This window comes from Equus caballus, chromosome 17 (assembly GCF_041296265.1).
Source record: "Equus caballus isolate H_3958 breed thoroughbred chromosome 17, TB-T2T, whole genome shotgun sequence".
NCBI classification, from domain to species: Eukaryota; Metazoa; Chordata; class Mammalia; order Perissodactyla; family Equidae; genus Equus; species Equus caballus.
In genome coordinates, this window is record NC_091700.1 from 45,448,903 (window position 1) to 45,472,231 (window position 23,329).

At 46.5% G+C, this 23,329-nt stretch overlaps 2 protein-coding genes across 16 annotated transcripts in view; one reads left to right on the forward strand and one right to left on the reverse strand.

Moving 5' to 3' along the window:
* Positions 1-6,512, reverse strand: part of CBY2 (chibby family member 2) — a 55,476-nt gene extending 48,964 nt beyond the window's left edge. Inside the window, exons 1-4 of one of the 9 annotated variants that reach the window (XM_070239766.1) lie at positions 6,204-6,307; positions 5,664-5,737; positions 5,480-5,516; positions 4,952-5,062 (exon numbers count right to left, since the gene is read on the reverse strand). The gene's annotated coding sequence lies outside the window, so the exon portion shown is untranslated. Of the gene's footprint in view, positions 1-4,343; positions 4,446-4,951; positions 5,063-5,479; positions 5,517-5,663; positions 5,850-6,203; positions 6,308-6,353 lie in introns of those variants that run through there. The other 8 variants (XM_070239767.1, XM_070239768.1, XM_070239772.1 and 5 more) reach the window with 8 other exon arrangements.
* The window catches only part of ERICH6B (glutamate rich 6B), a 64,244-nt gene continuing 47,276 nt past the window's right edge, over positions 6,362-23,329 (forward strand). For 2 of the 7 annotated variants that reach the window (XM_014732099.3, XM_070239763.1), the window contains exons 1-2: positions 6,611-6,750; positions 13,524-13,574. The gene's annotated coding sequence lies outside the window, so the exon portion shown is untranslated. Of the gene's footprint in view, positions 6,515-6,539; positions 6,751-13,523; positions 13,575-23,329 lie in introns of those variants that run through there. The other 5 variants (XM_005601235.4, XM_070239762.1, XM_070239761.1 and 2 more) reach the window with 5 other exon arrangements.

Consider the following 23,329-nt stretch of genomic DNA (forward strand, 5'->3'; position numbering starts at 1 on the left):
CTGGGTTCCACAGAGCCTTCCATTCATCCCCACCTCGAGAAGCCCCCTCAGATCCACGCTCACACCCTGCAGTAGACCTCAATTTAACAGAGCTCTGCTTTCGTCTCAACAGAACGTAAATCCAAAGGTACGATCCTTATATCTAAGAATCCCCTTGACTGTGGATCAAAAGTGAGAATATATTTTTACAGGAAGCCCACAGTGTTCTTTCATTAGCTCAGTGTTCTTTCATTGTACCTTAAGGCAAAGCTTTGCCTTGAGGGACATTTTTTGATTCCTAAAAGACAACATGTTGTTTTCTCAGTTTTACCAGGAAAGGAAAGCTTTGAAAATTTCTCTCGATCCCTGGACGCTGTTAAATCAGTTGTGGTGATCATGCAGATGATGTAAAGTCCACCCCTGCCCCAAATCACTGTCCATACAGAGAACCAGAAGCCGTGCAGCGAACAGGTGCGGCAAAAAGAGGCTCTTCCAACAGTTTCCAGGGAGATTTTCCAAAGAGATCCAGAGGAAGTGCGACAGCTTGGGATTTTCCTCGGCAACCATGGTGTCATTTGTGTCTTAGAAAGGGCTTGGTCCACCCAAGGTGACAGCAGAGGGCCAGTAGGCTGGGACGATGGCCAAGATTGCTTCATACCAGGCGTCCCATGAGTCTGTCTACAGAGAAGCAATATTCTTGGAGTTGACATTTATCTGGCCTGTTCAAGGGACTCTGGGTCAATGACCCCCACAGTGGGAAGCTTCACTTGTCCCCACAATCTGCAAGGAACACGTACTATTGACTTATGCAGCAAAGGCACACACAATGGTAAGTGTCCTAAATGCAGGCTGGCCACCCTGCCAAAAAGAAGGCGAAGGGGCTTGGAACATACCTCTTTACCCTCTAGTTTATCAGGAGGCTTGAAGTTTCCCAGGCAGGACATAACACAACAGGAAAAAAATCTTCTGACTGGGCCACCACGTCAATTAAATGGCCACCACCAAAATTAAATCTGCTATACAAGATACATGCCCTAGAGAGAGACTCACACGGTGTTTGATTTCCTTCCTTTTTGCTTTTTTTAAGCTATTCTTCAGCAATCACTTCTTTCTTATGACACCCTCAAATGCGGTGAAGGGCTCTGTAGAGAAGAGCCAGGTTAGCAATTTGTCTGCTCTTCCTATATTTCTGGGCCTGCAGATCTTCCCTGGCCTCTGCTCCCCGGGGTACAATTCCTCATGGGTACAACGTATAGGAATACACATAAGAGAGCTGTTCAACGTGGAGGATGTTCTTTCGTTCTTCAATTAAAGAAGGAACAAGGGAAACGTCGCCCTGGGAGAGGAAAAGCTGATTGTACATGAAAAGGCAGGATTTTCAAAATGTTTTTTGCCCTTGTTGTCCTTTAGAAAAAAAATTCTTTGAGTTTCAATTGTCAGAGCCAGCTACCCTTAGAAGGAGAAGGCAGAGAACTAAATGAGAATAAGAATCAAGAACTATTCCCTACCACTAGACAGGGTGTGATGAATGGAACCAGTAATGAGTAAGAGCCTGGAGAGGGTTAAAACAAAGCCCCAGTGCCTGGCTTCTAAAGGACAGAGCGGTACTCAGCTTTATGAAGAGGAAAGGCACCCTTGGCTGTGGCGGAGCATCCCATCAAATCATAATATCTGGAAAGATGTTAAATGAATTGTCCGTGAGTCCGTTTGCAGTCATGTGGAACAACACAAGGTAAAGGGGAGCCCCAGGCATGGTTTGGTAAAAAGCAAATTGCTATCAGCCCAACTTCATTTGGCTCAGTGATAGAGGGACAGGCAGATGCTGGGAAGCAATAGACGTGATCTCCAGAAACTTCAGTTAGGCTCTGGGTGCGCTTACTGCCACCAGCAACATACGGAATTGGCCTTTGGATGAGTGAGTTAGGGGCAGTGGCTGGAGAGGGCAGAGTGCCCAGCTTGGGGAATGAAGAGGGGACAGAAGGCAAAGGACTCCCCACCAGGTAGAAGAGAGGTCAGTTCACCTCCATCCTGCTTCAGGGGTAGGTGGCCAGCAGACCCAGCTCTGGGAGCGCCCGGAAATTCGGGGCTGCCGCCCGTGAAGGCAGCAGGGTTTCCCTGGGCTCCACAGAGTTACTCTACTTGGCATCCTCTGCTTCCTCCCCCTCTATCCTGTTGAATTCACTGCTTCCTCTTTTCCAGGTTTTACAGCTGCTCTGGCCAAGTCAATGCTGGGAAGAGAAGTAAGAACAAAGTCAACTGCTTATTTAACTCTTTTCTAACGTAGAAGAACGTGTCTTCATTCGGTGCTGGTGGCACCTCCAGCGGCTTTTGTTGATCTTGGCAAAGCATCAACATTATTACTGCTTACTTTTCTGGACTTGCACCTAAATTAAATATTTACTATTTAATAAACATTAACCATTGATAAAGTGACCATTTGTCCAATTTGCCAACAGTCCTAGTTTATGCCTGTCGTCCCAGCAAAATTACTCATACCTCCGCTCTCAGTGATGTACGGTCCGAGTCTGGATGACATAGCATGCGCTCACCTGGCCCTGGGACCCAGGCAGGGCTTCCTTCCCCACTGGCCTCTCCTCTCCTCAGAACCACCTGCTTCTTCCAGCCCATTATTGTCAGTCATACCAGAAATCATTAATAATGTATTATTTATATCCCACTTACTTTCAAAAAGGATTAAAGTGGTATACAACGCATTCACTCAATAAATATTTACTAGAAGCCTAAAGTTCCATGAATACTACCTGAGGATATATATAGATATGCTCAAAATTGTTCAAATCAAGGTTAAAAGTGAAGGCAATGAAAAACCATACAGAGGGGGACGATTACTGAGTTAGAAACCGTGGACGAGAGAATAATTGTAACTCTTTCTATATTTGACTTTGAGCTTCCTGGTAGTAAAACCAAAAAGTAAATTACAACGTACAACATCAATCATATTGCCTAAGGAAATATAACTTTGACAAAAAAGATACTTTTTCTCCTAATACTAATTCTCACAGAATTTAACCACTCATTCATTCAATAAATATGTATTGAGTACCTACTATGCCCCAGTTAGTGTTCTAGGTGGTAGGACACAGAAGTGAACAAAACAGAGCAAACAGACAAAAATCCCTGCCCTCAGGGAGCTTACTTTCCAGTAGGATGAGACAGACAATAAGTGAAATATGTAGGGTGTCACATAGTGATAAGTGCTGTGGAGAAAAACAAAGCTGGAACAGAGATTACTAGAGAGGTCAGAGAGGGCCCTGCAGCTTTAATAGGGTGGTTAGGAAACCCCTCTCTGGAAAGGTGACATTTGAGGAGAGGCACGAAGGGGAGGAGGGAGGGATCATGTGGACATCTGGGGAAGTCTTCCAGACAGAGGCCGTGAGATGGGAGCACCTGAGACCAGTGTGGCTCCAGCAACGTGAATCAGGAGCAGACTCCAAGGACATCCAGTCAGAGACAGGAAGGGAGGGACAGAAAGTGGAGATCTTAGGTTTTTTCCTTCCAATAAGAAAGAAAGTCACGGGAGGATTTTGAGCAGAGAAGTGTCATGACCTGACATATTTCAAAGGATCATTCTGGATGCTGTGTTGAGTCTATTTGTAGGGGAACAAAGCACAGAAGTAAAGAGATCAGTTAAGAAGCTTGTGAAATTTTCCAAACAAGAGAAGTTGGTAAGAAATGACCAGATTCTGGATGTGTGGAAAAGGTAGAGGCAACAGGTCACACGTGAGGTGAGAGAAAGAGAGTGGCCCAGACGGTTCTGAAATGCTTGGCTGAGCAGTGGAGTTGTTGATTACTGAGATGACAAAGACCGAAGGAGGAGCAGATCCTGGGGGAAGATGAGGAGTTTGACGTTGGCCGTGTTAAATGGAATACACATGTTGGACACCCTAGTAGAACTGTCAAGTCAAGCAGGTGGCCTGGGTTTCTCATGAATCCTTACATAAAGGACATGGAATAGTAATGTGAACAAGCTCTCAAACAATTATTTTTGCCAAAAGTACAGAAACACTCACTTTTTTACCATTTTTATATCAATCTGCAATAAAAATCAAGGGCATACTCTTCTATCATAGCTAAGTGAAGGCATTTGTGGAAGCGGCCAAGTTAGTGTAGTAAAGGTCCTAAAAGATGCTGCCTTCGGGAATCTAACTTAGAACAAGGTAGAGCTTCCTGGAGCTGGAGGAACGGACAGTCCACACAGACCTCTGCCCGTCTCAACTATCATTTCAGATTTGCCTCGGGCAGGACTGAGCTCTCTGATTGTACTTATTCTCTGGGGTAGAAGGTTAGGTGGCAGGGTTGACATTTTGCTACAAAAAGCAAAAAAGAGACTGATAAATTCTTACCCAGATCAAGGCCCACCTCATTTTTACTTGAAGGCAGGTCACTAGGATACCTGAAAGACCTTCTAGAATTTTTCTTTAAAGGGAGCTGTGAATTTACTCAATGGGCAGATGAATCCCAAGCTGAGAATGATAAGCTGGTGCTTAGCAACAATTTGGAATTTTTCAAGTTAAGATGTTGTGTTTTCCTGGCAAAAGAATGGATCTCAGACAGTGGCTCCTACAGACAGATATAAGTTAATCCTTTCCCCATTCAAATAATAAAAGTGTCTATAATTCCTCCAGGCCATACCAGTCTGGAGAAAAAGAAATTGTGCAACTGTCAGAAATGCAGCAGAATTATCAAAAGTACCAAAAGCAACATAAATAGGGAAAACTTACATCACAGTTGAGTTTTGCGTCTGAAAGTATAAAAATCACAGCCTTGTTAAATCCCTTGAAACAAGGGACTTAGTCTAATTTATGCAAGCAATCTGTATCCCCAGAACCTCCTAGAATAATCCCAGAACATGGTAGGCATTCAATAAAACTCTGACAAAAGAATGAATCAATCAACATTAAAAAAATAATAAAAACAAAACCTATGAGCACCATCTTGTGGAAGCCCTTACCATGACACCATCCAACATGGTCACCAGGCTGAAGAACGGACACTGAAACTTCTGTGTGACAGAGTCTTAGGCGCCACGGACTATAGGGAGCAGCAGGCTAAGAAACTTGTCCTGAAGTCGTGTTTGCAAACCAGGTACACTTTTTAGTTACACTCAGGTGAGGCTGATGGAGATTATAGGGGACTACAAAAGCTCCCCCAAGCCAGCCCTTGGCACTGTCTCTGAATACAGTGGAGAGGTGTAAATCCCAGAAGTAGTGTTTGACTAGTTCCCCCAGCCAAAATTTTTGTAATAATCTAGGTTCAAATTCTTCCTTTGTGCTTTGAGACGTCCTTGGGAATCAATGATCCACAGAGCCCTTTGGACACCTGGGAGCATCCTCTGTCTCTCTGCTTCTGCTACACCCCTCCCCCACTCACTGAGGCTCCTACTGTCGCCCTCTGAAACTTGTATGGATTTGGCCTCTCTTCTATTTTTTCCAACTTTCTCTACATCAGAGGAAGGAGGGAGGGAGGCAGAGATAGTTACCTGGTCACCTTCCGTTTGCTTCTCTCCTACAGGACCACTAAGCAGAGGTGGAACCAAGAACCATAGAGGTTCTCTGTGTCACATGCCTCTCCCACTGGAGTCCCCTTTTCAGTCATTCCCACCCCCTTCCCAAGAGCCTGGCACAGCCCACCAAGAGACAATATGAAGAAAACCAGTAACATACACTCCTGGTTCACAGAGGGTACTCATAATTCTTCAGGTTTTGTGGAGACCTGGAGCTTACACAATTTGGACTCTCTTGGAGAAAAAGAGTAAAATATCATAAACACAAATCTAGGAGCAAAAGTGAATACTTATTTAGAATGTGAGAAGATCACTGGCACCTCAAAGATCCAAGTCACTTTCTTCTGAACTCTGACAACCGACTAGAAATGCTTACATACAAATGGATTGCAACCCGGCAACCTGGGCCACACTGGAACTCCCAGCAAGTCCACTCAGAGCGTCCAGAGCGTCACCTTCATTGGCTTCCTCCAACCCTTGACCCCAGATCAAGACCCCGCACCTGGATTCTGTCCCCTCAGGGCAGCTCCTTGCCTCCCCCACCTCCCAACGGTACTCCAGAGGCATACTTAAAGGGGAGGTCCTCCAGGCTGCTTAGGGGCTTTGTCCTGGGGACTAACCCTAGTGAGGCCACTCAGGGTGCCGCATGGGAATACCCCCCTTCTCCCGGCCAGCCCACCCTGCAGCCCCTGGACCTGACCGAGTTAGAGGGTCTCTGCTCCGGGAGTCACAGGCCCGGTTTCCATCTCAGTACCCACCCACCAGCTCAGCGCTGGGCCCCGGGATCGGGGGGAAAGCTGACGTGGCAAGATTCTGGAATCCGAAAAACAAAGCTATAAAATTTACATACCATTAAATAAATAATAAAATCAAATACAATTCCACCAGTCTTTGCCGCGCCTCCTCTGCCCAGGAGCCCAGGGTGGATGCGCAGCCGGGCGGGCGCCAGCAGACTCCGGGTGCTAGCGGTCTGCCCTCCACCGTCCCCAGTTCGGGGAACACCTGACGCAGGTGACCATGACGCAAATAATGAGGAAAACTTTCCGGCCAGCCACTGACGCTGGACCAGGCATTTCCGCCGGGAGGAGCGGGCGGGGAGCGGGAAGACGAGAGCAGGTCCGGAGGCCTGGAAACCCGCGCACCTTAGAAGGGCGCGGGGGAGAGAGAGGGGCGCCGTTCCCGCCGAGAGCTGAACCGCGCGCGGGCAGCCCGGGAGATCGCGCGGAGCGGCGCCGCCGTCGGCTCGGGTAAGGGCTGCGACGTTAGCCGCCGGTGCTCCGGGAGGCCCGCGCCTGCTCCTCCAGCCCCAGCCGCCGGGAGGGAGTGGGAGCTGCGTCCACGGTCTGGGGAACAAAGAAGCGTCAACACGCGCACTTCTTTGTTTCCCTCCCCTTTCTCTGCCCCTCCCTCTTTTGGCCGTTCTGTTCCCTGCTGTGACCGCGCTTCTACCCTCTGTGAAGGGTGGTGTTGGGTCCTGACACTTCTGCAAATAAAGGAGGACTGGGCCCCTTCCCCTCCAAAGAGCCCTGGCTCTGAGTTGATGGAAAAACTATGCGTGTGAATGGTAGAACGTCTTCCTTTTCAGCCTGCATAGACTAGTCAACTAAACAGGAAAAAATTTCCCATATCCCAAATTCCAGCCTTGTGCACAGACTGGCTCCTGTGACCCAAAGCAAATCACCGTTTCCCGTGTCATCTCCCTACCCCCCACCACCTTAAAATGGGAGAGAAACAGTGGTCCTAACCTTCCAGGGAGTTGGTCAGATTGGCCCATGTCTGGTGCTCCACTCTTTCTGTGCCAAGAGGCGGCTCAAGGTCATCCTCCTTGAAAGTTCAAAGCTGAATACATTTGAAATTCTATTTATAAAAAAGGCCTTAGGAAATTGTGTTTTAATGAGCGCACTGGGGTGTCCATACCGCTAAAAACTGCACTGATTGGTCTAAGGGAGGTCAACAGAACTTTGTGACTTCAGCGTTTGCCCCGTGGCATTTTTGAATGTGGATCCAGATCAGTGGGCATGGCGCCATCAAACTCACCCAAGTAGGCCATCAGGTGTTCCCCCAAGAGGGAAGGCAGCTGCCTTCAGCCAAGAATCCCCCCGCCCCACCATTAGTTAGAGAGGTGATAAACAGCTATTGAGGATCATATAGCCCCAAGAAGGCCTTGTGTTTGCGGAACACTGTAGAACACCCCTGATCCTTTCCAGAAATGAGACTTCTCCCCTTGCTCCAGACAGGGTTTCCAAACCTCTGCTGGCAGCATCCAAACTACACCCCAGGGCCCTATGGCCCACCCTATTCTCTTCATCAGCTTCAACTTTGCCGTCTGAGCCCACTTGCAACTCATCTCTTGGCTGTCCCTCCATAGCAGTAAAGAAAGTTAAGTGGATGGGGGCCTGAAGAGTCCAAGCCGAAAACTTGACGTGAGGTCGGCCCCCCTGGCCCTTTTTCCCCATGGATCATCCATTCAGTCCACAAACTTGTTGAAATCCTGCACGTGCCAGGCATTGTGCGAGGCTACCGTGGCATGGGTGAGGCAGACGTGTGAACAAAAGCCAACAGCACAGTAAGAGAAGGACGTGAGAGACCTGTGAGAAAGGACAGACCTTCTGGGAAAGCGTGCACGTCTTCGCAGAGGAGGTGACTTTGAGTTGGGTTTTAAAGAATGAACACACTTACTTTAAAATAAGAAAATTCCAAAGCAAGGCTGGGACCCCAAAAAGAAATCTTCCTCTGGAAGAGTTGGTGGAAATGTATACTGCATGCTCCAGAAAATAAAGCAGGACACTGAATATATTGGAGGACAAAACCAAGAGGAGACGGAAGCAGGGCCAGGAGGATGGCCAGGCAGGATGACTGCTCAGTAGACGGAGCCCTCAGTCCCAGCTGTGAGAGCCTTGCAGGGCCCAACCGGACTGGAGTCAGTCCGTGACTGGCCCAAGGCCTGGCCTTCTAAGTTGACTCTTAACGTTCAATAATGTAACACTATTCATAGGGACTCATTCTAAGTATATCAAGGACTGACAGGAAAAACATGAGCCCTACAGGTAGTGTTCTAAATAAGCTGGCCTGTTCTAGAACCAAATTTCTCTCCAGTCTCCTATTGGAAGAAACACACACAACTATGGACCAAAGCTTGAGGCTGCTCTTGCACCGGGAGACAGGCTGAAGCCCTCCCCTGCCGTCTCTGCTGCTGCAGCTGGGCCTGACGTGTACGATAAGTAGTAGCAAATTCCTCACCCTTCACAGTCCTCAGCCAGGAGTCCTCAACGCAGCACCTGCTGGTCTCCTCCCGGAGCTGAAGGTTTTACCTCATCTCTTCACTTCCAGGTTGTGTAGCTCAAACCCTCTTAGTCTAGAAACGTTTGCCTACGTTCTTCCTGTCCCACCAAAACCAGGAGGTGCTAGTTTTGAGTTATTCAGTTTTTCATGTTTAATCCCCTCAAACTCCAATTGTGGAGCCAGGCATCATGCCCTTTTAGACTGATACCTTCACCTTTTAGAAGGGGATGCTTAGGCAGCACACCCCAAGTCCTGAGCCTGCCTCTCAGCTCCAGATCCATGGAAGATCCCCAGGCCTCTTTTCACTGGTGGTTGTGATAAACTTCAGCTTTATCTTGGTTCACAGCTTCAAGCCAGGCTTTTGGAGCTCAGCTATATGAGTCTGGTTTGCACCCACCATGGCCATGCACTCAGTGCCCCAGGAGCTACGCCTGACCACGTTCACTGACACTCTCTCTAAGGAAATAAACTGTCAGCACTCCTCACCCGGGTCATAATCTGCTGAACTCCTGACAGCAGGTGGAGCTCATCAACCCTAACCAAATCAGTCTGTGCGACCAGCTTTCTACAGGGTTTCAGGGATTCTAGAAGCCCTGAGGAGAGATTCAGGGACAGCTCCCAGGTGGCACCTGGCGCTGGTGTAGAACCCACTATTTCCCAGGACCCTGTAGCCTCTTGGCTGTGCAGGTTTCTTTCCTTAGGAGGGGCTCTCTGCCTCAGGGGTATCCCTGTTTGAGTAAGCACATGGGTCCAATATGGGATAAGGGGACTGCCAAGGTCACCTACTCTCTGTACAAAATTCCTGACTCCTGGGAATTTGCAGACTCCAGGCACCATCCCAGGCTCTGCCACGAGAACAAATGAGCCATTCTGCCAAGACTCCTGAGGATTCCAGCCTTCCCACCAAGGACAGCCTCTAAATGACCGTGTAATTATGCTTGGAAGAACCCCACAAGCAGTCCTAACAAAAAGTTCCTTTGGTCTTGGTCTTACCAGCCTTCCCAGTGACTAATTGGGCATTTTCAGGTCGTAAATGACCCCCTCCTGTCTCATTCTGTCCCTCCCTGGTCTCTAATTGAGATCTAGAATGCTCGCTGTTTCTCCACTCCACCATGTCAAAACTTAGACTCACTAGCCTGGGCAGCTGAACTTGATTCTTTAGGGAGGTCAGGTGGGGGGTGGGGGAGCCCCGCTGGCCAGGCAGGTAGGAGAGAGGAAGAAAGGCTGTAACACTGGGCAGTAATGGCGTAGACCGCTCCATAAACAAGCTCCCCTCACCTTCATCCTCTGCACAGAATTCTCTTTCCATTTCCTTCTGATGGCTAAAGTCTGCCCCCTCCCCAGCTCTGGGACCTCCTCTGGCTAGCTTTTAACTCTGTGGGGACTGCCCATTTCCCTCATGGGCCCCACACCCCAGAAGTCAGAGGGTGGCATTTTCCTAGCTCCCTGTTTCCTCTCCTTCCAGATAATTATTCTTCCAACTCGTGTTAAAATCCTCCTCTTTCATTCATGACATAATCACACTACGCTGTATTTTAATTTATTTTTCTGTCTCCTTGCTTAAGCAAGACACTTTCTTGAGGTCTATAGGTGTACCTTATGCAACCTTGCAGCCCCAGTGCCTGACAGCGTCTGTTACATAGAAAGTCCTCCATGAATATGTGCAGTAAAAAAGAGGAAAAGAAGAAAGGAAAATGGGATAGGAAGGAAGACTTGGAAGCCTATCATTTTCAGTAGCACTTTTAAAAGGTCTGGGAACACACTGAATGATAGAATCAGATTCACAAATATTTAAGCAGCCTTGAAGGATGAGGCAAAACCAGCAAGATGAAATTTAATATGGATCCATATAAACACCTGTATCAGGTTCAAAAAATAAACTTAAGTTTGGCACATGAACACACACAAAAACAGGTAAAAACATAAAAGCTACCTTTAAACATTTGCAGCCTGCTGTGGAGCAAATCTGTTGCGTGTAACTCCAGAGAGCAGAACTGGGAGGCTGGTCAAAAGCCCAAAGGAGAAAGATTTAGTGCCAAAAGTCTGTGTAATTTGCTATTTGCTAAATACGGTGCCTGGCACATAGAAATGGTGGCTGAATAATCCCATATCTATTGCCGTGTTATTTCTTATCATTATTATTATTACCAGCATCATCGTTATTTATTATTCATAAAAGTGGTCCAACAGTCTGCCTCAAGAAGCACTGAGCTCCCCTCCCTGGAAATCCAAAGTTATCACCAGGTAGCCACCTGTCTAGGGTGTTTGTAGACCTGATTCCCAACCCCTTCCCATAATCCTGTGATTCCAAGAACAGTGCTCTGTATGTCCTGGGTAGTGAAAGCCACAGATACAATTCCTGGCTGAGCAAACCGTCTTTTATATAAAGAAGCTTTTGCACGGCCCACATTTGCTGCAGTGTGCCTCATTCAAGCAACCCCTCCGAAGCATCTCTTTGATGTTGAAAACTAAAATTGCTTTGTGTGAAAGCTCCTTTAATCTTATATAGATACAAATGCCTTGTATCTTTGGGGATATGCCAAACCGCTCTTAGTATTTCAGAATTAATCTCATTAAAGAAAGCTCTGTTTAATCCCCACTGCTGCTTGCCAGAGATATTGAATAGTCCTACACCTGTTTCTATTGCCACTGTCCTGTGCACCCTTCCTGGATTTAGTGTGGTCCAAGAAAAAACATCAGCGAGTTTGGGCTGGACAATGACATTCCCACTTTTGGTTTAGCACTGTAGTTGTAGAAATGTTCCTTTATATGTCTTTATCTCGATTTCTTAATTAAAGAAAAGGAAAAAAACAGAAGGTGTAAGAGGAGCTTGCCTGTTACAAAGAATAACAAATGGAATAATGAGTTGCTTCATTAACTATCCAACTCATTATAATTATGACAAACCAGTAATGCTAAATATTGCTTAGAAAAATGGAGTTCATATAAGGTAACCCTCTATTGTCTCTTCCCAAAGAATATAGGAAACCCTTGATTAGATCACCTGGTTTGTACAACGTATTTCATATATATATTTATATATAAATACATGTATTATATGACATATATATATATCTCAAATGAAATTACTGACTTCCTCCCTCCCAACACACTTCTGGATCTTCTCCATTCAGAGCCATCAGTGAGTGTTACAAATATGCAACCATATGAAATAATCACTCATTTATTTATTTCAACAAATATTTATTGACTGCCTACTGTGTGTCAGGCATGATTCTAGGTGGCAGGAATACGACGGCAAACAAGAGAGCAAAGTTCATGTTCTCCAGTATACAGATCAATGAATATGATACAAATAAAGAAAATAAAACGGCATGATAAGATACACAGTGATTGGAGGTGATGGGGGTAGGGGGGGTGGGGTGGGGTGGGGAAAGTTTAGATCAATTGTTTAGGGAAGGCCTCACGGGGGAGGTGACATCTGAGCTGAAACTTGAGGAGGAGGAGCCAGGCATTTGAGGATCCGGATGAAGAACTTTCTCAACAATGGGAGGGACAAATGGAAGGGCCCTGAGGTGGGAAGAGGCTGTAGCATGTGAGCAAGAGGAGGAGTGGGATTCCAGGAGGGCCAGGAAGGAAGCAGAGGCCAAGATGGGCAGGCCTTGGATGTCTTTCAAAGTACAGTGGAAACCATCGGAGGGTTTTAAGCAAGGGAGCAACATGATCTACTTTATGTGTTTAAAAGATCACCTCTGAAGAATGGCTTGTTGGAAAGCAAGAGCCAAAACAAGGAGGTTGTCGTAGAAGATGGTGCATTAGACAAGAGTGGTCACAGTGGTAGAGAGAAGACTGGATTAGGGACTTTTTTTGGAAGATGGTGTCAAGAGGACCAGCTGATTGATTAGCAGGCTTGGGAGGACGAAGAGAGAGGAATCGAGGATGACTACAAACTTCCACATCTGATCAACTGCGTGAAATTACATCCAACTTTCTCAGTTCACAGCGCCCCTAGTGTCTCAGTGAATTTTTCACAGTGACCCCTAGGCCGAAGGAAATCCATAACACTTTTCATTTATTAGTTATCCAAGTAACTTAATGTTTGTGTCACATCCTTCTGTCGCATATTTTTGTCACAACTTAATACACAGAAATTGAAAGAAAAAATAATGCTTTTATTTCATTCTTAAACAGCCATGATGACTTACTTTTAGAATGTGTGTGCCCATTGGGCATTGCTTGATTTCTCCAATCTTGGAATCAGATTGCGCATGGCAACCCTCATTTCCTGATCTGCACTGATTTTTGTGTGGTACTTGCTTTTTATCGCAACAACTGCCAAAAACCCAGCTTTGCAAAATATTCCATCATTGAAAGGAATACAGCGTAATCTAAAGATAGTAGCTCATACAACACCCAACAGATGTCAAGTATTGACGTTTTCCTCAAAAATTTAAGATCATCATGGCATTTTTGTGAGTTCTCTCTGGTGCCCAGGGGCCCTTGGTGCTCACATTGGTCAGACCATTCAGTGACAGAGGTGGGGGATGGCAGAGGAGGCATATAAGAGAGGGCTGCTTAGGTTTGATTTACATGGTGGACATTCAAGGAGAGCTCCTGACCAAGGAAGGTTAAGAAAGAAATGTGTACTACAAAAACAAATTCTACTCAATATTCTCATAGGAAAAATCTCCATTATCCCGTATTCTTAGGGAATGAGGTGTTCGCTGGCTAATTTTCTGGGTAACCAAGAGCTAATCAGAAAACGTTTTTCTTTCAGCTTTATTATTGAAAACTCTCCTGGCTTGGACTCAGTTCCCTCCCAGACATTGTAAGTACTGAGCCGTGAGCATAAATGGGCATAGGTGCTGCTGCTTTGCTCCAGGTCTTGAAGAGTGCACAGTCATGATTACAAATAATTTTTATTGTCCTCCCTGTTAGCCACACGGTGATCCCAGAAACAGCAATGTCAAAGTGGATCTCCATAAAGTAGATTTTATGTTCCTGCAGTAGCTGCTTTTTAAAGGCATTGCATCTCCCATCAAAAGCACAGCATTAGATAAATCCTAGATGTGACCAGCAAGAGGGCATCAAAAGAAATGTAAATGTAGGATTAGAGCCAGCCCAGGTAGTCTAGTGGTTAAGGTTCGGTGCTCTCACCACTTCAGCAGCCCAGGTTCGTTTCCCAGTCGTGGAACCACACCACTCATCTGTCAGTTGCTGTGCTGTGGCAGCAGCTCACATAGAAGAACTGGAAGGACTTACAACTAAGATATACAACTATGCACTGGGCCTTTGGGAAGGAAAAAAAATGCAGGATTAAAATCCCTTATCTACAAATTCTGTAATCCAAAAGTTCTAAAAACTGCAAATCTTCTCGATAAGTTCATGGCAAACTCATGTGGCCACAAAACTGACCTGCTAGAACTCAGTTGGAAGCAAAATCCAACCCAAACTGATGTGGGGCTGTTTTAAGTTTTTCTTTATCCCATTTATGGTGAAATTTTACATGTTTTGCTGCAGAAATACTAGTAAGATTCATACAGGGTGCTGCCCCAGACCCCTCTCGGGTGGTTATATATATCTATGATATGTTCACCTCAAGGCTGGTCTACATCAGGAAAAAATCTGAAGTCTACAACATAACTAAGGGTTTTGAATAAGGGATAGTTAGTCTTTAGAAACACAGGGCTGGAAGGAACCTGGAGCTCTTCTAGGTCAATCCATTAATATCATAAATGAGACAAGAAGCCTGGACACATGTGTGGGAGGAGCAGGGAACATGTTCCAAATCACATATTCAGTTTGGAGCGCAGCCAAGACAGGGCTATTTCTCCTGCCACCTGCTGCCCACAGCCCCATAAGGCAGCCCAGACATGCTCATATGTGTTGAGAACACAGATACCTCAGGACCCCGTTAGTGTCAACAGGCCACACGCAAAATGTGCTTCTACTGAGACCCTAAGCTGAGCTATCTGAAAGTGAATATGTCATCAGTTATAACAGTTATCCATAGCAATCAATAATCCTGCTCTGTTTCTGATAATTTTGAAGATTTGAGGGAAGTCAATTCCAAGTGAATCAATAGGACTCTTGAAAATTTGTCCAGTATTTTCAAATGACGATATCTTTTCATCCAAAGGAATTTCCTTTTAGCAACTAGAAACTCTAAATATTTTTTTGTGTTCTTTTAAATAATTGCCATTAGAGCTGCTAAATATTTGAAGGTATCGCTAAGAACTTGAGTTGTAAATACTAGAAAGGTGACATATCTAGCTCATCTCCTCTTCTGCAATGTGGTTTAGACTTGGAATTGGACAGACGTGGTCTGGAATCCCAAATATGGTGCTGAGGAGCTGTAAGGCCAGTTACCTAACCTCTATGCGACCTGGTTTTCTTAGTTGAAAAAAGGACAATAATATTTTACCAGATTTTTGTAAACCTTTAAATTTAAAAAATATGAAATATCTTATTCTGTTCTAGGCACACGGTAAGTGTGCAGTAATGAAAGAAACCCAACTTCCCCCTTCCTCCCTTTTCTCAACCTCTTTACCTTATTATGGAGAATGATTGTTTAATTAGAACGTGTGAGAGAGGCTGTAGGAACAGTGCCCTAAATCAGTCCCCTCCAAAGAACACCAGGGTCTCAGCCCACATAATAGTCGGTGTTGGGAAAGAACACTGAACTTGGCAGCACAAATGTGTGTCCGAATCCTAGTTTGGCCACTTATTACTTGTCCGACGTTAACCAAGTCATAGATCCCTCTAAACCTTAGTGTTGTGGTCTGTAAAATGGAAATAATAGTGTTTGCCACACAAGGCTGCCATGATGAATAAATTCAGTAGGGCACATTTACTTGTTTAGCAACTCAAAGCATTATACAAATAGTTGAAGCACAGGGAAGAAGGAGAGTAGTTCCCCAAATCTGGAAACAGGAGAACATTTTCCTGATTTAAATAAAAGGAGAGAGAAGGCAGATGTGGCATCTTATAGCCCAGTGAGTTTGATATTTGTGCTAGGCAGACTCCTAGGGCATTTCCTGTGATAGTTAGGGAGCACTTGGGAGGGGTGACAGGCAGCATGGATTCTTGGAGAGCAACTCACATGGAACTGAACCTCTCTGACCACTCCTTAGAGAAGGAGGGGAACCTTCAAGTGGACAGCAGTCTCAGGGAGCCAAAGAGGAAGGGGCTCAGAAAGTTGAGGGTGAAGGGCTTCAGAGAGTCAAGAAGGCGTAGCCTAAGAGAGCTTAGTGGGAGGGGCCTCGTGAGTCAAGGGGCAGGGCTCAGACAGCCAAGAGGGAGGAGCCTTGGGGAGCTGGGAGAGAGGGTCTCAGAAAGTAGAGGGGGAGGGCCTTCAGGGAGCCAAGGGAGAGGGGCCTCAAAGACTTGGCCCAACCAGCTGTCCAGGAAAAGAGCTGTGTTCTTCAAGGCCTTCTCATTTATTTAGCAAAAAATGTTTGTAGTAAGATCCTCTTTCTCCCCACTTTGGTTAATTTTGATGCTCAGAAGAAAACTAATTTTTTTTCCTCAAACTACTTTTTGTCACTGAGATCCTCTAGATAAAGATTATCAATGCTTCTGTTTCCCTTAAAAACTGAGCCCCATTTCCCCGTCCATAAATGGGGGATAATTATGCCAATTATGCCTCCGTCAGGGGTTGTTGTGAGGGCTAAGGGGACCCGGCACAGTGGCTGATGTGGAAATGTTAGCTCCCCTCTCCCGCATCCTCCCCTGAGTGGCGGATGGAAGAAGATGGCAGGGTCAGCTTAGCCACTGTCCTCAGCACTCTCTGGTTTGAAATATGTATCCATGGATGATTTGGATGAGGACACACACATGATAGGAAATGGCAAGCAGTCCAATATAAAATTATTGGGATGAGCTGGAGAAAATGTGAAGTCTTGGGGAAAGGAACCCACTTGCCCTTTTAGAGTGGGAGCTCTGAACACGCTAACACATTCAGTGTTCTCAGACACACCACATGGTGTTGCGGAGATGGCTACATGCTCAGCCTGGGCCTTGGGCTCTGGGTTCTGTTCTAAGCCATATGTGTTAGAGAGCTAACATACTACAGCACATCCAGAGGGCAGCCAAGATGGTGGAGAAGGACCTAGAAACCACGCCATCTACTCAGTGGTTGAAGGAACTGTGAAAGGGAGAAATCATGATTCACATGTTCATTCAATAAATATTTATTGTTACCTCTTATGTGCTGGGCACCATTCTAGGTACTTGAGCAAATAACAAAGATCCCTGCCCTCAGGGAACTTACATTCTAGTGAGAGAAATGGACAATACACATCATAATGAATAAAGTAGTTAGTATAGTAGAAAATGATAAACACTCTGGAAAAAGGCGAAAAAGAAGAGTAAGTTAAGGGAGATTGGAAGTGCCACAGTTGGGTAGGTGACAATAAATAGGATGATAGGCGCAGGCCTCACTGAGAGGTGAGGGAGTGAACCAGCCAGATACCTGGGGAACATGCCCAGAGGACAGATAGAGCAAAGCCTCAGGTGGGACAGTGCCTGTCATCTTGGCAACAGCAATGACAGCAGTGTGGCAGGAGCCAAGGGAGGGAGAGAGCAGTAGGAAGGAAGTGGGAGAGGTGATGGGGGCCAATCAGGAAGGACCTGCAGACCCTGGAAGGGCTTTGGCTTCTTATCCAAGAGATGGGAGCCATCATAGCATTTCGCACAGGGGAGTGAGGTGATGTGACTTACATTTTAAAAGCTCGCTGCCGTGTGAAGAATAGACCAGCCAGCAGGTGACTACAGTAGTCCAGGCAAGATGTGATGTTGGCTCGCACCACAGTGGGAACATGGAGGGGATGAGAAGTGGTGAGATCCTTTGAAGGAGGAGTCAGCCTGATTTCCTGGTAGATTTGATGTAGGATGAGGAGGAAAGAGAAGAGTTGGTGATGACTCCAAGGGCTTTGTCATCCGCTGAGAGGTCTGGATCTAAGTTTGGGCACGGTGAATTTGAGATGTCCTTAGACGTCTGAGCGGAGATGCTGAGAGGGCAGTCACAGAGCCGAGCCCAGCGTCCTGGACAAAGATCTGATTGCTATCTTCCAGCACTTAAAAGGCTGCCGTGTGGAAAAAGAGGGAGAACTCTTCACTGAGTTTCCCTGAGGGACAGAAAGGGCCGATGAAGGAGTGGAAGTCAAAGTGAGGAAGGCTCTCACTCAATCCAAGGACTTGTGAACCACGGCTGTCTGAAAAGTGAATGAGCAGCCTCAGAAAGGTTGTCTTGTGTTTATAAATAATAACTTCCTGAAATCATGGCTGACAGAGAACAGACTGACCCATTATCAGGGAGGTTCTGTCCCAGCAAACAAGACATCACCGTAATATTCCCTTGGGCCAGGCAGCCTCCCCAAGGAGGGGTTCCAGTCTCCTGGGGATAAGGGAGCTCACCTCTGACACTCCCTGTGGGCCATCATTTCCCTGGGGCCCAGCCACCAGGCCCAAATCTTTAAACCTGTCAACTTGGCTGCAGTCGGCACCAGGGAGCAGGGTAGTAGAAAGCAGTCTTTCTCCCTCTCCCCATGCCATGAGCAAATTAAAGCCTCAGAAGGACACACTCACACAAACACACACTGACACACACATACAAAACTCGCCTTCCGAGCTGGTTAGGAATGTGTACAATAACAACATAGCACATGTTTGTGCCCAGCATGACTTATGTGTACACATATTGCCTCATTGAATCCTCACAGGAGGTCAGTACTACTGTTCTCCCCATTTTACAGATAAGGAAATTAAGTCACTGGAGAGTTAAGAAACTCACTCAAAGTCATACAGTTCGTATGTGGCCAAGCTAGATTTAACCCTGGGAAACCTGGCCCCAGATCCTAACCACCATGCTGTTCTGCTCTTTCGGAAGTTTCTTTCTCATTCCTGCTTCAATTCTCCCTTTCCATTTTCACACAGACCCCTCCTCCGCTGATTATCTAAAGCAGTCGTGTCAGAAGCTACGTTGAGTTATTGACCAGGGACGCGGCCACTCTACAAAGCTGTGCCCCCTGCTGGAGCGCAGGGGAGCTGCCAGGGCTGGACCTGGAAGGGTCCATCACAGGGGGCTGCAGGACCCTTGGTGAGGGGAAGTCAAGCAAGGGCACCCTGGCTGGGGTAGGGAGCCTCATGCTGAACCCAAGGCCTCTCAAGGGACCTTGTGCAGGGACCAGAGGGCACTTGGGGTTGTTGGAGCAGAGCCTTCATCTGCCCTCCTTGTCAGGAAGGAGCCAGAGCCATCCTTTCTTTTGAGAATGTAAAGGCGGAGGATGGTGGTGACAAAGAACTGCCCTTTGATGCTGGGAGACCAGGGTCAGATGAGGTCCTTGGGCTGCTTCCCCACAAACATACTAGTTCTGATGGTCCGGAGAGCGGAGGAGGGCCCAGGAGGAGGCGTGAGGGAAGGAGAGCTGTGCAGGCCAAGCTGGCAAAAGATGTCATTGCCTGTCTCTCCATCCCCTCTCTACCCGGGGCCATCACTTAGGGCCACATGAGTCATACAAAGCAAATCTGCTCCTTCTATGGAGTGGCCTGTGTTCTGTCCCAAGGACTTTGTTCCCACCCAACTGCAAGTCCCTTTGCATGCATTGGGTCTCCAAAGCACGAAGCCTTTCAGCACGTCGGTAAGGCCATGGCCCCAGTGAGAGGGACAAAGAACAACTCAGCTCCACCCTCCGATCATGGAAACCAGAGCAGAGGGCCTGCAGACCCCTTTACCTAAAATTACACTGCCAGAACGTGGAGCCCTTCTTAGGGCATTCCTCTGGAAACCAGAAGTGGTCGTTGGTCTGCCTTTTTTCAGTGATATTAAGTCAACCATTTACAGAGTATTCTGTTCTGTTTGTTTATTTTAGTTACTCATGTCTTATTTATTTCAACTAGGAATGTTTCAGACAGACATCCTGGCCTCCACCCCTCAGAAAGACAAATGGTATCCAAAAAAACCTGCCTGCAGAAAAATCGGTCGGCCTCTCTCAGTGCCGTGTGGAAGGGGTTGTGTGGATGGAAATCTACAGGACTATGGCCCTGTGTTGACCTCTGATGTAAAGGTTTGCCCTCCTCACTAGACAGGTGCAAGGACATAATCAGTAAATATACTTGGGAAAGCACATGGCACGTTATTAATGCTTTTCTTTGCTCGTTCATTTATTCCCTCAGAAGGTATTACTGAGTGTCTATTAGGTACCAGACACCACGCTAGGTGCAGGTGTTCAGTGGTGAACTGTGTAAACACAGTGCCTGGCTCCATGAAACAAACAGCCTCCTGCAAAGGCCCCACCTCTCTACGGGGCCAGACAGATAAAGCCAATGCACCAGGAGGCAACGTGCGAGAAACATCAGACCTCTTCGTGTGTCTTTTGTTTTCCCACTTTTGAGCGAGACATGCTCTATTTTTTTGATGGAGGCAGAGAACCACGGCTCTACCATAAGAAGAACAACAGTACACGTGTGATGATGAGACTGCCTGAGAATGGAAGTGGGGACAGAAGCAGAAACGGAAAGTGCTGTCCCATTCAAAGAGGGCAGCCTCCACTCAGCATCACTGTTTCCATGTGGAAAAAGCCAGCCCAGGGTTGCCCGAGACTCCGATTTCCAAGAGAAGCCAGAACCATTGATTTTTTGTGAATTCTGCCAATTCTAAATATTCACTCTAATTTTTTTTTAAAATTATGTAAGCTGAACAAAATGTCTGCCAGTCTGCTTTGATCGAGGCGGCCATTTTGTGAAGCTAGTCTAGAGATGAATGAGTATGATCAGCTGGTTGTAATCAGTTATTATAAAGTCGATGTTTCCTCTTGTGACTGCAGAAATTAACCTGCAGTCTGTCAGAAACCACAGTCAAAATGAGTCAAGATCTGAATCAGAAGTGGAAACCAGGATGTTTGCCTCAGATACTGGATATCAGTTTGCCATTACTATTTATTTCTGCCTGATGGCTTTTTTTATAAATTTCTAAGAGAATTAAAAGGAGATGCCTAGAGTGCAGTTTCTTTTCTGATCTTTGAGAGGAGAAAGCAGCTGACTGGAGCCTTTTTACAAGGCCTGATGAGAAAATGGAAAGAAAAGACTTAACCCTGAATGACAGCATGCCATTGATAAAGTTGATAAATGCATTCGGGCTGTCCAGGGGACTGGCTGATTTTGATTTTTTATCTTAAGCAGCTGAAAAATATGAAAGGGAGGGATCCTGAAGTGTAAGCACACCTTTGATGGAGCAGCCTGTGCTTTCACATGCTCCTTCACCCCTCCCAGGTAGGGCTGCACAGACCCCTCCCCAAGCGCCCTCACCATCCCCAGCCCCTTCTGGCTTCCTCTGGCTTACCCAACGTCCATTGGAAAAGGGTGGAGGTTAGAAGTGGACAGCTATTGTAGGTGGTGTGTTTAGGTTTTAGGTCAAAATAAGCCTGGAGGGAACTCGTGTAAAACAGAATCGGCTCCCATAGCCATAGATATAGGCCCCAAAGCTTTGCCGTGGCTCACCCTTTGCCGCAAAAGCAATATCCTCCAACCTCATCTCATGTATGATGCAGACCTCGTCTCCTCCCAAAAGCATCGAGGTAGGCTACAGGAAAAGACATGCGTATACCACAGAACTGTAAAATGACGGAGAAAAGAGCAAGTCAACTGCAGGCCGGCTCCCTGTCTCTCTATTTCTCGTGTGTATGGTAAATGGTCACAGGAATCCTATTGTTCCAGAGTCACTTTCATCATATCACCTTCCCAGTCACACCCCCAGCAAAATGCTTAGCAATGGGCTTGCAAGCTCTCCAGCACCGGGCTCTGCCTTTACTTTTCCACATCATGTCAGTTGGCCTTGCCGTGGGCAGCTCTGGTTGCTCCCCACCCTCCCAGCCCTCTAAACTGTCAAGCTGTCCGTGAGGCTGTTTCTTCCTCTTTCCCCAAGAATCTTGCAATCACTTCTTTTCCAGATTTACATTTCATGAAGCTGCCTGTCATGGGTGGGTTCTCTGGAAATAGACTCTAAAATGCAAACTGTTGAGATACAACCTATTGAGATGTAAAATGTTTATGAGGGAGCAATGTCTGAGAAGGGAAGGGCAAGGAAGCGGGACTGGAAGAGGAGGTGGTACTGTGGAACAGGCTTGGCAAGCTTGGCCAGCCTGCTGGAGGGCCCAGGGGTGAATGCTTCTTCCCAGAGGTGTCCTGTCTGGGTTCAGCTGGACTTTTACACCCCCACCTTGCTTAGTCCCCAGATGTGGGCTGCCCCGAGAAGAGCATGACTTCTGGCAGGTGACTCTCTGCAGCTGAAGTAGATGCTGAAGGAGCGGGTGGCTGGAGATTGTCTGTTGACTATACTCCCCACAGCTGGGCACCAAGTCTTTCTTTGAAAAGAGGTCTGGAGAACACAGCTCTACGTTTGCCATATTGATGCCCCAGGTTAATCCTATCAGAATCCAGTAATCTAAGGGCTCTGGCAACCCCGTGGGTGGACAGATAAGCCCAGTGACCCATTATGAATGTTTACACATCACACCCCTCATCTTGGGCAGCATGTTGCACGTATGCTAGAAAGTGACCCTAGTTATCTTATCTGGCTGGTTCCCTATGACAGAGCTTCCCAATCAGAGATCTCAGAGATCTGGAAAAAAGTAGGGCAAGATATTTATCTCTTAAGTCCTCAGAGCAAATGAGAGGGTTCTGGGCAGGCTGCCTCCACGATGAGCAGCCTGTTCAACTTATCCCAATGTGCAGAATAAATATTATCATTTTTAAAACTTTGGGATGCCCTGCTCTAGAGACATCTGTTCTTGTCCCTTCATTCCGTCACTGATCATACATTTATTGGACATCTCTTCTACCTCAGGTACCAACCTAACCATTGGAGACTGAGTGGGGAACAGGTCACATAAGGTCACTGTCATTGAGAAACTTACAGTCTAGTGGAAAAGAAAGAAGGAACAAGTATGCACAGAAGCAGAAACAGAAATAGTGATGAGTGCTATAGGGGAGAATAACAGGGTGGGAGTGTGGAGGTGGAGGGTGAGAGAGAAAGTCAGACAGCCTGGCAGACACCGGATCCTGAAGGGCCCTGGAAGCCATGGAATGACATTTACATTTCATTCTAAGTGCAAGGGAAAGCCACTGGGGGATTTTTATATTAGATCTCATTTATGTTTTCATAAGAACGCTGTTTATGGAGAATGACTAGCAGCGAGGCAGCAGTGGTCACAGGAAGTCCAGTTAAGAGCATGTTGCAGTAATCCACACTAAAGATGGCAGGGTCACTGTGGTAGTCACAGTTGGAATGGAGAAGAGTGGAAGATTTCAAGATATATTTTTAAACAAGAGTCAATCCTTCCTGCCCTCTTTTGGAAAGACAGACGTGCAAAGTATTTAATATAGCAAAATCATTACTTGAATGAACATATAGAAGGTACAGATGGAGCATAGGATGGAGCATGGAAGACTTCCTGGAGCAGGCAAGGTGTTCACAGTTGTGTCAAAGCTGAGGAGTTAAAATAAGTAAGCGTTTGCTGAGTGAACTCTCGGTGGGTGATGCCTCCTGCCAAGGTAACAGAGCGTGTGGCAACCGTGAGAATGTGC